Here is a 10,000-nt window from a genome sequence, read left to right on the forward strand (position 1 = left end):
GGATCTAGAGTTGAAGCAAAGTTTGCATAATTCATAATCGCACTTATACTGATTCGTGTTTTATTACGATAACTGGCAAAAAAATTCATAGAAGATAGAAAACAATACCGATATATGCGGGATAATAGTCTTTTTACCAAAATTTGCGTCTAAACCAGTTGCATGATTAAAGAATGAATCCAATCTTTTTACTACAATTTAACACTTAACTTGATTCATGTCTGTTCTAAAACAAGTTCCATGAAAACGACTAGTAGCCCCGAGAGAAGTCGAACCCGGCACACACGTAGCAGTTAACAGCTGTAATCGTAATTACATGCGATTAGATTTGAATCGGAAAACTCGGAACTTTTTGGGGTATTGTTCTCAGTCTCGGAATCTAAAAAATGAGCCACGTTTCCGATTCCAATAATGATTATTTTAGTTATGCATTTATTTATTTATTTGCTAAACACCTGAATATATATTTTTGGCACGAATTAAATATACAGATGCAAATCTAAGTATGAATGCATCAGAATCTTGTATACAATACATAAAGGTAAAACATTAAGAATTTTCCCATTGAAGATATATATATATATATATATATATATATATATATATATAGTGAGAGAGAGTGAGGAAAAGAGAGAGAAAGAGAAATAGAAATATAGATGGATGAATAGATTAAAAATTATATCGCATATTACCTCTCAAAAAACAACTTTATACTCTTTAGGCGAGTTCAGAATCAAGATCGGAATTCGTAATTGTATGGGGAAAAACTTTTTAAATCGTCTCATCATTAATATATATATATATATATATATATATATATATATATATATATATATATATATATAAATCTAGATAGATAAATGGATAGTGATATATATATAGCGAGAGAAAGAGAGATTTATATAGATATACACATATATTGTTATAGATATACATATGTATATAAATATATTGTTATTGGCCTGCTGTCTAAGAACTAAGACTCTATATTAAAATTAAGCACAGCATTCCCTAATTAATTGTGCCATTTATTTTGTATTAGAAGTATTATGCTATTTAATAGAAACAGTGCGACACCAGAGTTTCCCAAAGATTGGGAACCGAGCGTTCCCATTCAGACGGGTGCGTGTGTGAGTGTGGCGCTGTTGCGTGACTGTATGTGTTGATCCGTGTGCGTCCATGTCTAGTGTGTCCGTGTGTGCGCGCGTGTGCGTTCGAATAGCACGGTTATTTTAAAGCGTTTTTTTCTTTATTATTATTATTATTATTATTATTATTATTATTATTATTATTATTATTATTATTATTGTTTACTCAATTGCACAGACCATCATCAAAGAATGTCCTTTGACATCAACTTGTGGCATTTTCTGGAGGCTGAATGACAACAAGTCTTCCCTTATTTCCAATACTCTCCACCTCTTTGCAGATGAATTTGCGTTATCGTAACAACGGCTTACCCTTATCTCTTGTTGGCGGCGACTATTGGTATTCACTGGAATTTGGGTGGCAAAATCCCCCCCCCCCGGTCTCAGTCGTCTTTTCACTTATCTGTCGGAGGTCTGCTTTCTCTCCTCGTTTATTTGGTGTGGCGTTAGTTTTTGGTGACACACACAAAAACATCTGGGAGGGGGTAGGAGCGCAGGTGAGTTGATTTACAATTATACTGTTTCAGTGTTTATTATTATTATTATTATTATCATTATTTATATAAATATTTATTTAATTCAATCGCCGTATTTTCATTTTAAGTTTCATATAATATCGTTGTTTAGTTGAAAGTGTTACTCGAACTAACATATAGGCTATGATCAAAGCGTAGCATGTGTTGTGTCCACAGAGATTTCGATTATATTCTAGGGTTTGCGTTTTTCGCCGAACATCCATAGAATTCCTGCAAGACTATGGAGATAAACCCGCCTACCTTTAGATATTCTGAATCTATATGAGCCAGGTATTTAAATAGATGTATTTCTGTTTGAACAATAGTGGTATAATAATATCATGGGGTTTGATGTCTATATAATGGAATCATCTCACAAACTGTTACAAGAATCTTCGAGATAAACTCCTATAAGCAGGGTAGCATTATATACTATACAGGACACACTAGTTACTATTGTGGTTTTATTTTTACTCACTGGTTTTCGCACAGGTAATAAGTGATTGCTCACTGATAGTAATTTTTGGTCTTCCCTGGAGTCTGATTGGCAACAGATCACCTCACATTTCACGTATTCTAGACATATTTTGTAACTTGTTGGCTAAGCGCAACAACACTTAAGAATTGGTTTCTCGCTGGCACTAACAATTGGTTAGCTCTGGGGTCTGAGTGGCAATAAGCTTACCCAAGATCACAGTACTCTGCTCACTATTCCAGTGTAGGTCTGATTAGTGCTTTCCTCATCGTTTTTTTCCATCTTCATTGGCCCTTCACGAAAATTCCGTGTTATCCGGCGACATTGATGCTATAATAATAATAATAATAATAATAATAATAATAATAATAATAATAATAATAATTGTAGTTGTTATTATTATTATTATTATTATTATTATTATTATTGATGATGATGATGATGACGATGCTAATCTTATGATTCACTCAGACTGTCCGTAACAAATACTGATAATCGGTAGTACGCTCAACTAGTACCCAATTAAATGTTGCTTACGTTGTGCCGATTTCAAAAATATTGTCAGCATACTTCTTAATGTCTGTGATGCTAAAAGCTTTTATATATATATATATATATATATATATATATATATATATATATATATATATATATATATATATATATGGGGGTATAAGTATCTATTTATATATTGGGGGATATTGAACAGTTATCTGTGAAGTTGGTGCGAAATATAAATGACGGAGCTTTAATCAAGATGCTATTATGTTAGTTGGCTGTTTCGACATATCTTTGAAACGCAGTTTTTAACCAAAGAGAAATAAGTTTATTCTTTTCCTGTCATATGTCGCAGACATTCTTTGACTTTCGTCAAAAGGGGTGCACCATTCTCAGAAACCGGCAAACCTGTTCCACAATTTATTCTACCCCCTCCCTCTTCTTCTATATCTCCTCCTTTTCCCTTTACTTTCTACACACGTCCACTTCCTCTTCCTCACCACTGTGCCCCTCTCCCTTCCCCCACTCTCTTTCTCCTTCCACTGCAACTCCCAACTACTATCACTCTCCAGCCGTTGCTTTAAAAAAGAAAGAGCCTCCTAATTTTATCATCTCATCCTCTCCTTTTTTCACTCCACCCCTTACTTTAATGAAACCCTTTTCTCCCTCTTTTCTGTTTCCTTTACCTCTTCCCCGAACTTCGTCTAGCGTTAATTCCTTCTATTTCTCCGACTCTTTCTCATGTATCTTATCTCTCTATCAACTCTCTCCTCGCTTTTCCCCTTTTTCGTCACCTGCTACGACCGCTACTACTACTACTACTACTACTACTACTACTACTACTACTACGTGTACCTCAACACGTCATGACATTGTACTTCTCTCTTCCTCCAACTCCGATAATCCCATCTCGCGGACTATCCCTCTCTTTCACGGCTCAACGTTCTTTTCTCCCTTGGCCTTGTTCTCCTCCTCCTACTTTCTTTTTTCATCGTCTTCTTTCAAAAAACACCGACCGCACTCTGCCTTTCCTCCTCATTACTCTACCTATTACTTTTACTCCACACCTCCCCCTCTGCTCCTGCTCCTCCTTCCTCCTCCTCCTCCTTGCTTTTCCGCTTTACCCATCGACTGGCAGCGACTCCCACTCCTCATTCCGTGACTGGTAGCTGCGCCATCGACGTCGACGAGAGAAGCCGGGTTGAAAGCAAAGATGACGATGAACGAAATAGAGGGTTAATAACAGCAACAACAATATAACAACAACAACAAAAAAAAACGAAAGAGAAAGACGAAGAAGAAAGAGAAGGAGAAAAAGAAAAAGGAAGAGAGGAGAGAATAACAGCAACCAGCAGCAGTGGCTGTATCATCGCTGCAACAAAAAAATGCAGCGACGAAGCAGATGCAATAGCAACAACTTCTAACATTAACTGCATTCGTTCGTTCATGCCTTAGAACGTCACAAGCTTCGCGCTCTCTCCTCCCTTCCATAGTAATTCATCATACACACACACACACACACACACACACACACATATATATATATATATATATATATATATATATATATATATATATATGTATATATATATATATATTAATTTATATTTTTTAATAACGTCGCTACCCCCTTTGTTTTACGCTCAATCGCCGTCTAACGTTAATGGTTCGCCCGCTTTCGTACGCGACTACTATGTCGTGAACTCGCCAGTAACCGAGAAAAAAAAAGAACTGCAATGATGGATGGAGACCATTCTTCATGCGAGACATCCAGCCGAAACACAAACTCCATGAGCTTTCTTCAGTTCGTCAACTTGAATTTTGAATCTTAAAACTAAAAAAAAAAAAAAAAAAAAAATTTTCCTGATTTCTTGTTTCAAACCAGAATCGAACCAATTTGACGAGGAAAAAAATCTACAGTGACTAATTTTTACCACGGTGTCAAGCAACATCTTCTCAGAGCGACTATTCTGATGCCTGTCTCATGATCAAACCGCCCTTCTCCGTTTTCGCTTCAGCGCGAACGGATATTACAAATACCGATCAATTTTATTATACCTTTCAACAGAGCCAGTCTGCGAATGGCACAAAGCTAAGTACTGTGCTTCACACACACGCACACACACACATACACACATATACACACATACACACACACGCACACACACACACACACATATATATATATATATATATATATATATATATATATATTTAAAGTGTTCAGATATCGGAAATTCGGTAAAATTATGCGTCATACGTCTGTGAAAAGAGTGAGGACAATACGTTTTCAAATGGCACAAAATGGAGGACCCCCACCTAAATGGACGAGAAAAATGACTGAAGGAAAACCCTTAGGAAGAAGATAACCTGGAAGGCCCCATCTCCTTCTCACAATGGTGAGATATTCTTTTTATATATCCGTATGCAAATGTAATATTTGTTCTAACATAAGCGGTTAGCGTTATAAAAAGCACCATCATTTTAAAAGAAATAGAGCGACCGATTCCTAGCATAGGAATCGGGTGAATTAATTTCGAAATCAAGCATTACCTATCATCGAAACACCCGTCAACCTGTCTCTTTTTTTCTCGCTTTCTTTTTATTTCAGCTACTTTTTTGTATTCTCTCTTTCGCACTTTCTCTGCCATCGTCATCATGTTGCTTAACAGAATACTTTACTTTCACTTTCACTTTCAATTTCGCTTTCGTTATCTCTGTTCAGATCTTCTACACGCTAAAGAAAACACCTCCGCCGTCCGTAAACTGACATTCCTCGAATAAGTAGATTATGATTAAATTAATTCTCACTGAAATGCACTTTTTTTTTTTTAAATTTCTAAACCTTGAATGACCCCAAATTCTTACTCACCCCCTTACTCCATATTCCCTCCTATTACGAACTATTTCTTTCGAAATGCAATTGTTCCGATCGTAAATTTAAAGGTTTAATAATCTCTCTCTCTCTCTCTCTCTCTCTCTCTCTATATATATATATATATATATATATATATATATATATATATATATATATATATATATATGTATATATATATATGTATATATATATATATATATATATATATATATATATATATATATATATATAGTTTAATCATTACTCCGGAATTTACAACAGATATTCCATTGTGAACTGCTGCGACTACTACAACCAGTGGCATTTGTTACCAAAAGCAAATATTAGCAGCAGCAGCGAGTAAGGAGCAGCGTTCTTTTACTTTCGCTTTCTTACTTTCATTCTGTAATCATTGCTTGTATTGCATATAAAGTATTATCCATTATCTTCAACGGTGGGTTTAAATACTGACTTCTACACACATATATACATGCTGGATTTATTAAAACTGAGAGAATCCAATTTAGCTTTTAATATACTGTAAAGACAAAACGTGTATCTAACATAATATTTAGTTCTGCGATTGAGCTGCGCTTTAGAATAATTGGGTTTTTAGCGGATGAATGATATTTTAAAATAAACTGAAAAAGTAGCCCATCTGTTTACAAAGAAATGAAGGTATTTTTCGATATGAATTTAAATATTCTTTTTATAATAGTTCTGAGTACATTTACACGAAGCGTAACACTAGTTATCGATTTCCATTGATTCTGTTTCTTACCAAAAATTAATATATATGACATGTGATACGTATACCGTGTTTCAACAGTAAAAGTCTTAAGCAAAATATAATTCTTATGTTAGTTTCGAGTGTAATCACAACCATATTTGTGTGCGTGTGTGTGTGTGTGCGTGTGCATATAATACTTATATATAACATACATATAGAGATATAAAGTTAACTAAAAAAAAAATGATTTTTTTAGGAAGAAACAAACTATACGAATAGATGAGTTCTACCAGATAAAGAAGAGCAAGCTGTAAGAAAATATAATATAATAAGCAACCTATAATATAATATATATATGTATATATATATATATATATATATATATATATATATATATATATATATATATATATATATATATAGACCTACTTAAAACTGATATTGTTAATTTTACCTGCATCTATTACTTTTATAATAATATTAGTTCTGTTAATTTTTATTTCATATCATTATAACACAAGTTTGTGTGCTTCTCCTCTAATGAATCTTTTATAAATTATTATATAGACAGTTAATAGAATCAAATTTTCTCATATATATATATATATATATATATATATATATATATATATATAGATGCATATATAAATATATAATTTTACAATATATTTTATAAAATGGTATATTTCATGTATCGATTTTCAGTATTCAGTTCTTGAGTAGTGCTAAGCTGAAAATTATGAAAATATTCATGGTGGATATATTTTCATAAATAAATATTTACTCTCTCTCTCTCTCTCTCTTTCTCTTTCCCTCCTTCTGTCTCTCTCTCTCTCTCTCTCTCTCTATATATATATACATATATATATAGAGAGAGAGGGAGAGAAAGAGAGAGAGAGAGAGACAGACAGACAGACAGGGAGAGAGAGAGGGAGGTGAGAGAGATAAGTGTAAGTGACTATTTATGTTAAAACGGTTGTTAATAGAAGTTCTATTTCTCTTTTTATCTTTTTCTTCTCTCTCTCTCTCTCTTTCTCTTTCACGTATCGCCAATCGCATTTTTCTTAAACTGTTCATCTATTTATTATAAAGCTTAACAGATACGAGACGAATCGTGTATATTACACACACACACACACACACACACATATATATGTGTGGATATATATACATAGATATATGTATACATATATATATATATGTATATATATATGTGTGTGTGTGGGTGTGTGTGTATGTGTGTCTGTGAATTTATTTCTGTTGCACAAATAATACTTGTTTCTCTTTAATTACGGTTTCTTTAGTGTATTATACTAGCAATTATCGATTCCACTTTAACTGGTTCCCTGTCCGATAACACGTTCATATCGTTTCTGCCACTGTAGATTTGCCTGTTTATATAATCTGCATATTTTCTTCTAACACTGCCAACCTTATCATTATTGGGCGATCAATCTTTTAATTGTGCTAGGTTTTTTTTATTTTAATTTTTAACATTCATTTGCAAGAATTGATACATTTGTTATATTTTCCTATTATCCGGGTCAGATATCTGCATCAGTAAAAACATCACTAACGGTTCCATCTTTGAACACACCAATACGCATACACTCAGAAATAAAATCATATATGCTATAATTTATAGCTAATCATTTCCCTCATATGACCATAGGAATATATATATATATATATATAAATATATATATGTATATATATATATATATATATATATATATATATATATATATATACAGGGTGACCAAAAAAAAGAAGCTAAATGGAGGCCATGTAGAACATATGCTGTAGAACGGAGAAAAAAAAAGCCAAAGACCCTAGTGTTTTGATGTGATGTTTTGAATATAATAAACTAATTATGACCAGAGTTTCATTTCATTCGGACAAAAAAACTAAGAAACGGGGCCTAATTAGAGTTGGGCCCGTTTTTTTTTTGGGGGGGGGTCATCCTATATATATATATATATATATATATATATATATATATATATATATATCTTCTCCTGATTCTGCTTGTTTCAGTCTTTTCTATAAATGCTAATATGGTATGTGTTTTTTTAGGAATGCCCGGCATATCCACTGCTTCTTTATTTCCCACTCGTTTGATTCCTTGTTTTAGTGGTTTCCATCAATTTCTTCCTTTGATGCTTCATTGCAACAATTTTCTATACCGCTAGCTCCTTACCAAATACAGTAATCTTTTAGAAATCTCCTCTTATCAACATTCTTCCCAACATAAACTTTTGTTTGTTCACGCCTTACGCTAATAAGCATCTGATGTTCTTACGAAAATCATCCTTCGTGCTCGTTAGCTCCTTACATCAATGCATTCATGTCTGGAAAGATTTCTAAAATAGACATACTCACGTACATACACAGAGGCATATATACACACACGCACGCACATATATTTACACGCACGCACACACTTCTTTAGTCTTTGGCAGACTATGGTCACCCACGTAGGAGTTTCTGCGCGCGAATTATTTGTGGTAGGAGGTAAGCAATCTCCAACCACACCTGGCTTGAGTCGACATTGGCAAATAATAGTAGCAATTAAAGTGTATGTACAGGACAATTGGAAACAAAAGCCGAGATTAGTGGAGAGCACATACAGCACCTAGAATTCCCAAATGGTCACCCATTTGGTACTAACCTGTCTTAATGCGGCTTAACCTCGATGATCTGACGAAAATCGGTGTGTCAGCACGATTATGCCGTTTTCACGCCTATATATACGCACAAATGCTTTTACAACACACCTATGTATATACACAAATACACGCACACACAAACACACCCATGCATGTATGTATGTATGTATGTATGTATGTATGTATGTATGTACCTCCGGTTTTGGCATTTGGATGCTGCCGGCGTCCTAGACTTCAGAATGGGCAACACCAGTGACGTCTCATGCTTGCGGTCCGATCCATAGAATTGATATGAATCATACTGCAAGCAGTCACATCTCTTCGCACCTACTCTACCGAGGTTTTCTATTATCGTGCCCGAACCATCTTGATTTAGGTAGTCATGCATGATATTGAACTGATGATAGAGATAGAACCCAGTGGATTGCCAAACCACCTGAGACGCTGAGCGCGCGCAAGGCCTTCCAAACCCTATCAATAACCAAGCTCCTGATGGAGTATGACTGAGGGTATGCTCTCCTCTTGTTTGCTGTAACCAAACCGCCTAATCATGGTATGGTTATTACGCTGAATGCATTGCAAGATAGAAGCCTTTAAGGCAAATGTCTTACTAACGTGCTTGATGATCCAGCAAACAGCGATGGAAAAATTAAAACTTGCTATGAGTCTTAAAAGAAATTGGTTTAAATATACATACATATGCACACAGATACACACGCACGCATATGCGTATATATATATATGTGTGTGTGTGTATGTGTGTGTGTGTGTGTGTGGGTATGTATGTGTGTGCGTGCGTGTATGTGGGGGTGTATTTAGACAAACTTTATTAGCTACAAATTTGCATACATGTTTCTGTAGCGTTCAATGGAATGAGATCCACACGTCATCAGGCTAGTCTATCGAAAGTGCTTCTAATTGGCTAAGATCTAGTAGGCATTTTTTTTATATAAAAAGGATTTTTCATCTAGCCTTTTTCCCAGAATAAAGGGAATGGAACAACTAAAGTAGTACAAAGTGAGAGAGGGGTGAGAAAAAGACGCGGTAGAAATAGGGGGAATAGAGAGTGTGTCAAATGCTAGTTAACTCAGACATCGTCGTGGCTGCA

At 34.5% G+C, this 10,000-nt stretch overlaps 1 long non-coding RNA gene across 2 annotated transcripts in view; it reads left to right on the top strand.

Annotated features, from left to right (window-relative positions):
• The first annotated feature begins 4,897 nt into the window (after positions 1–4,897).
• Positions 4,898–10,000, top strand: part of LOC145279786 (uncharacterized) — a 135,860-nt gene continuing 130,757 nt past the window's right edge. For both annotated transcript variants that reach the window (XR_013868452.1, XR_013868451.1), the window contains exon 1: positions 4,898–5,035. This is a non-coding gene — a long non-coding RNA (uncharacterized LOC145279786). The remainder of the gene's footprint in view (positions 5,036–10,000) is intronic.

Source organism: Euprymna scolopes, chromosome 7, assembly GCF_053919585.1.
Source record: "Euprymna scolopes isolate OS-2025 chromosome 7, ASM5391958v1, whole genome shotgun sequence".
Classification (NCBI taxonomy): Eukaryota; Metazoa; Mollusca; class Cephalopoda; order Sepiida; family Sepiolidae; genus Euprymna; species Euprymna scolopes.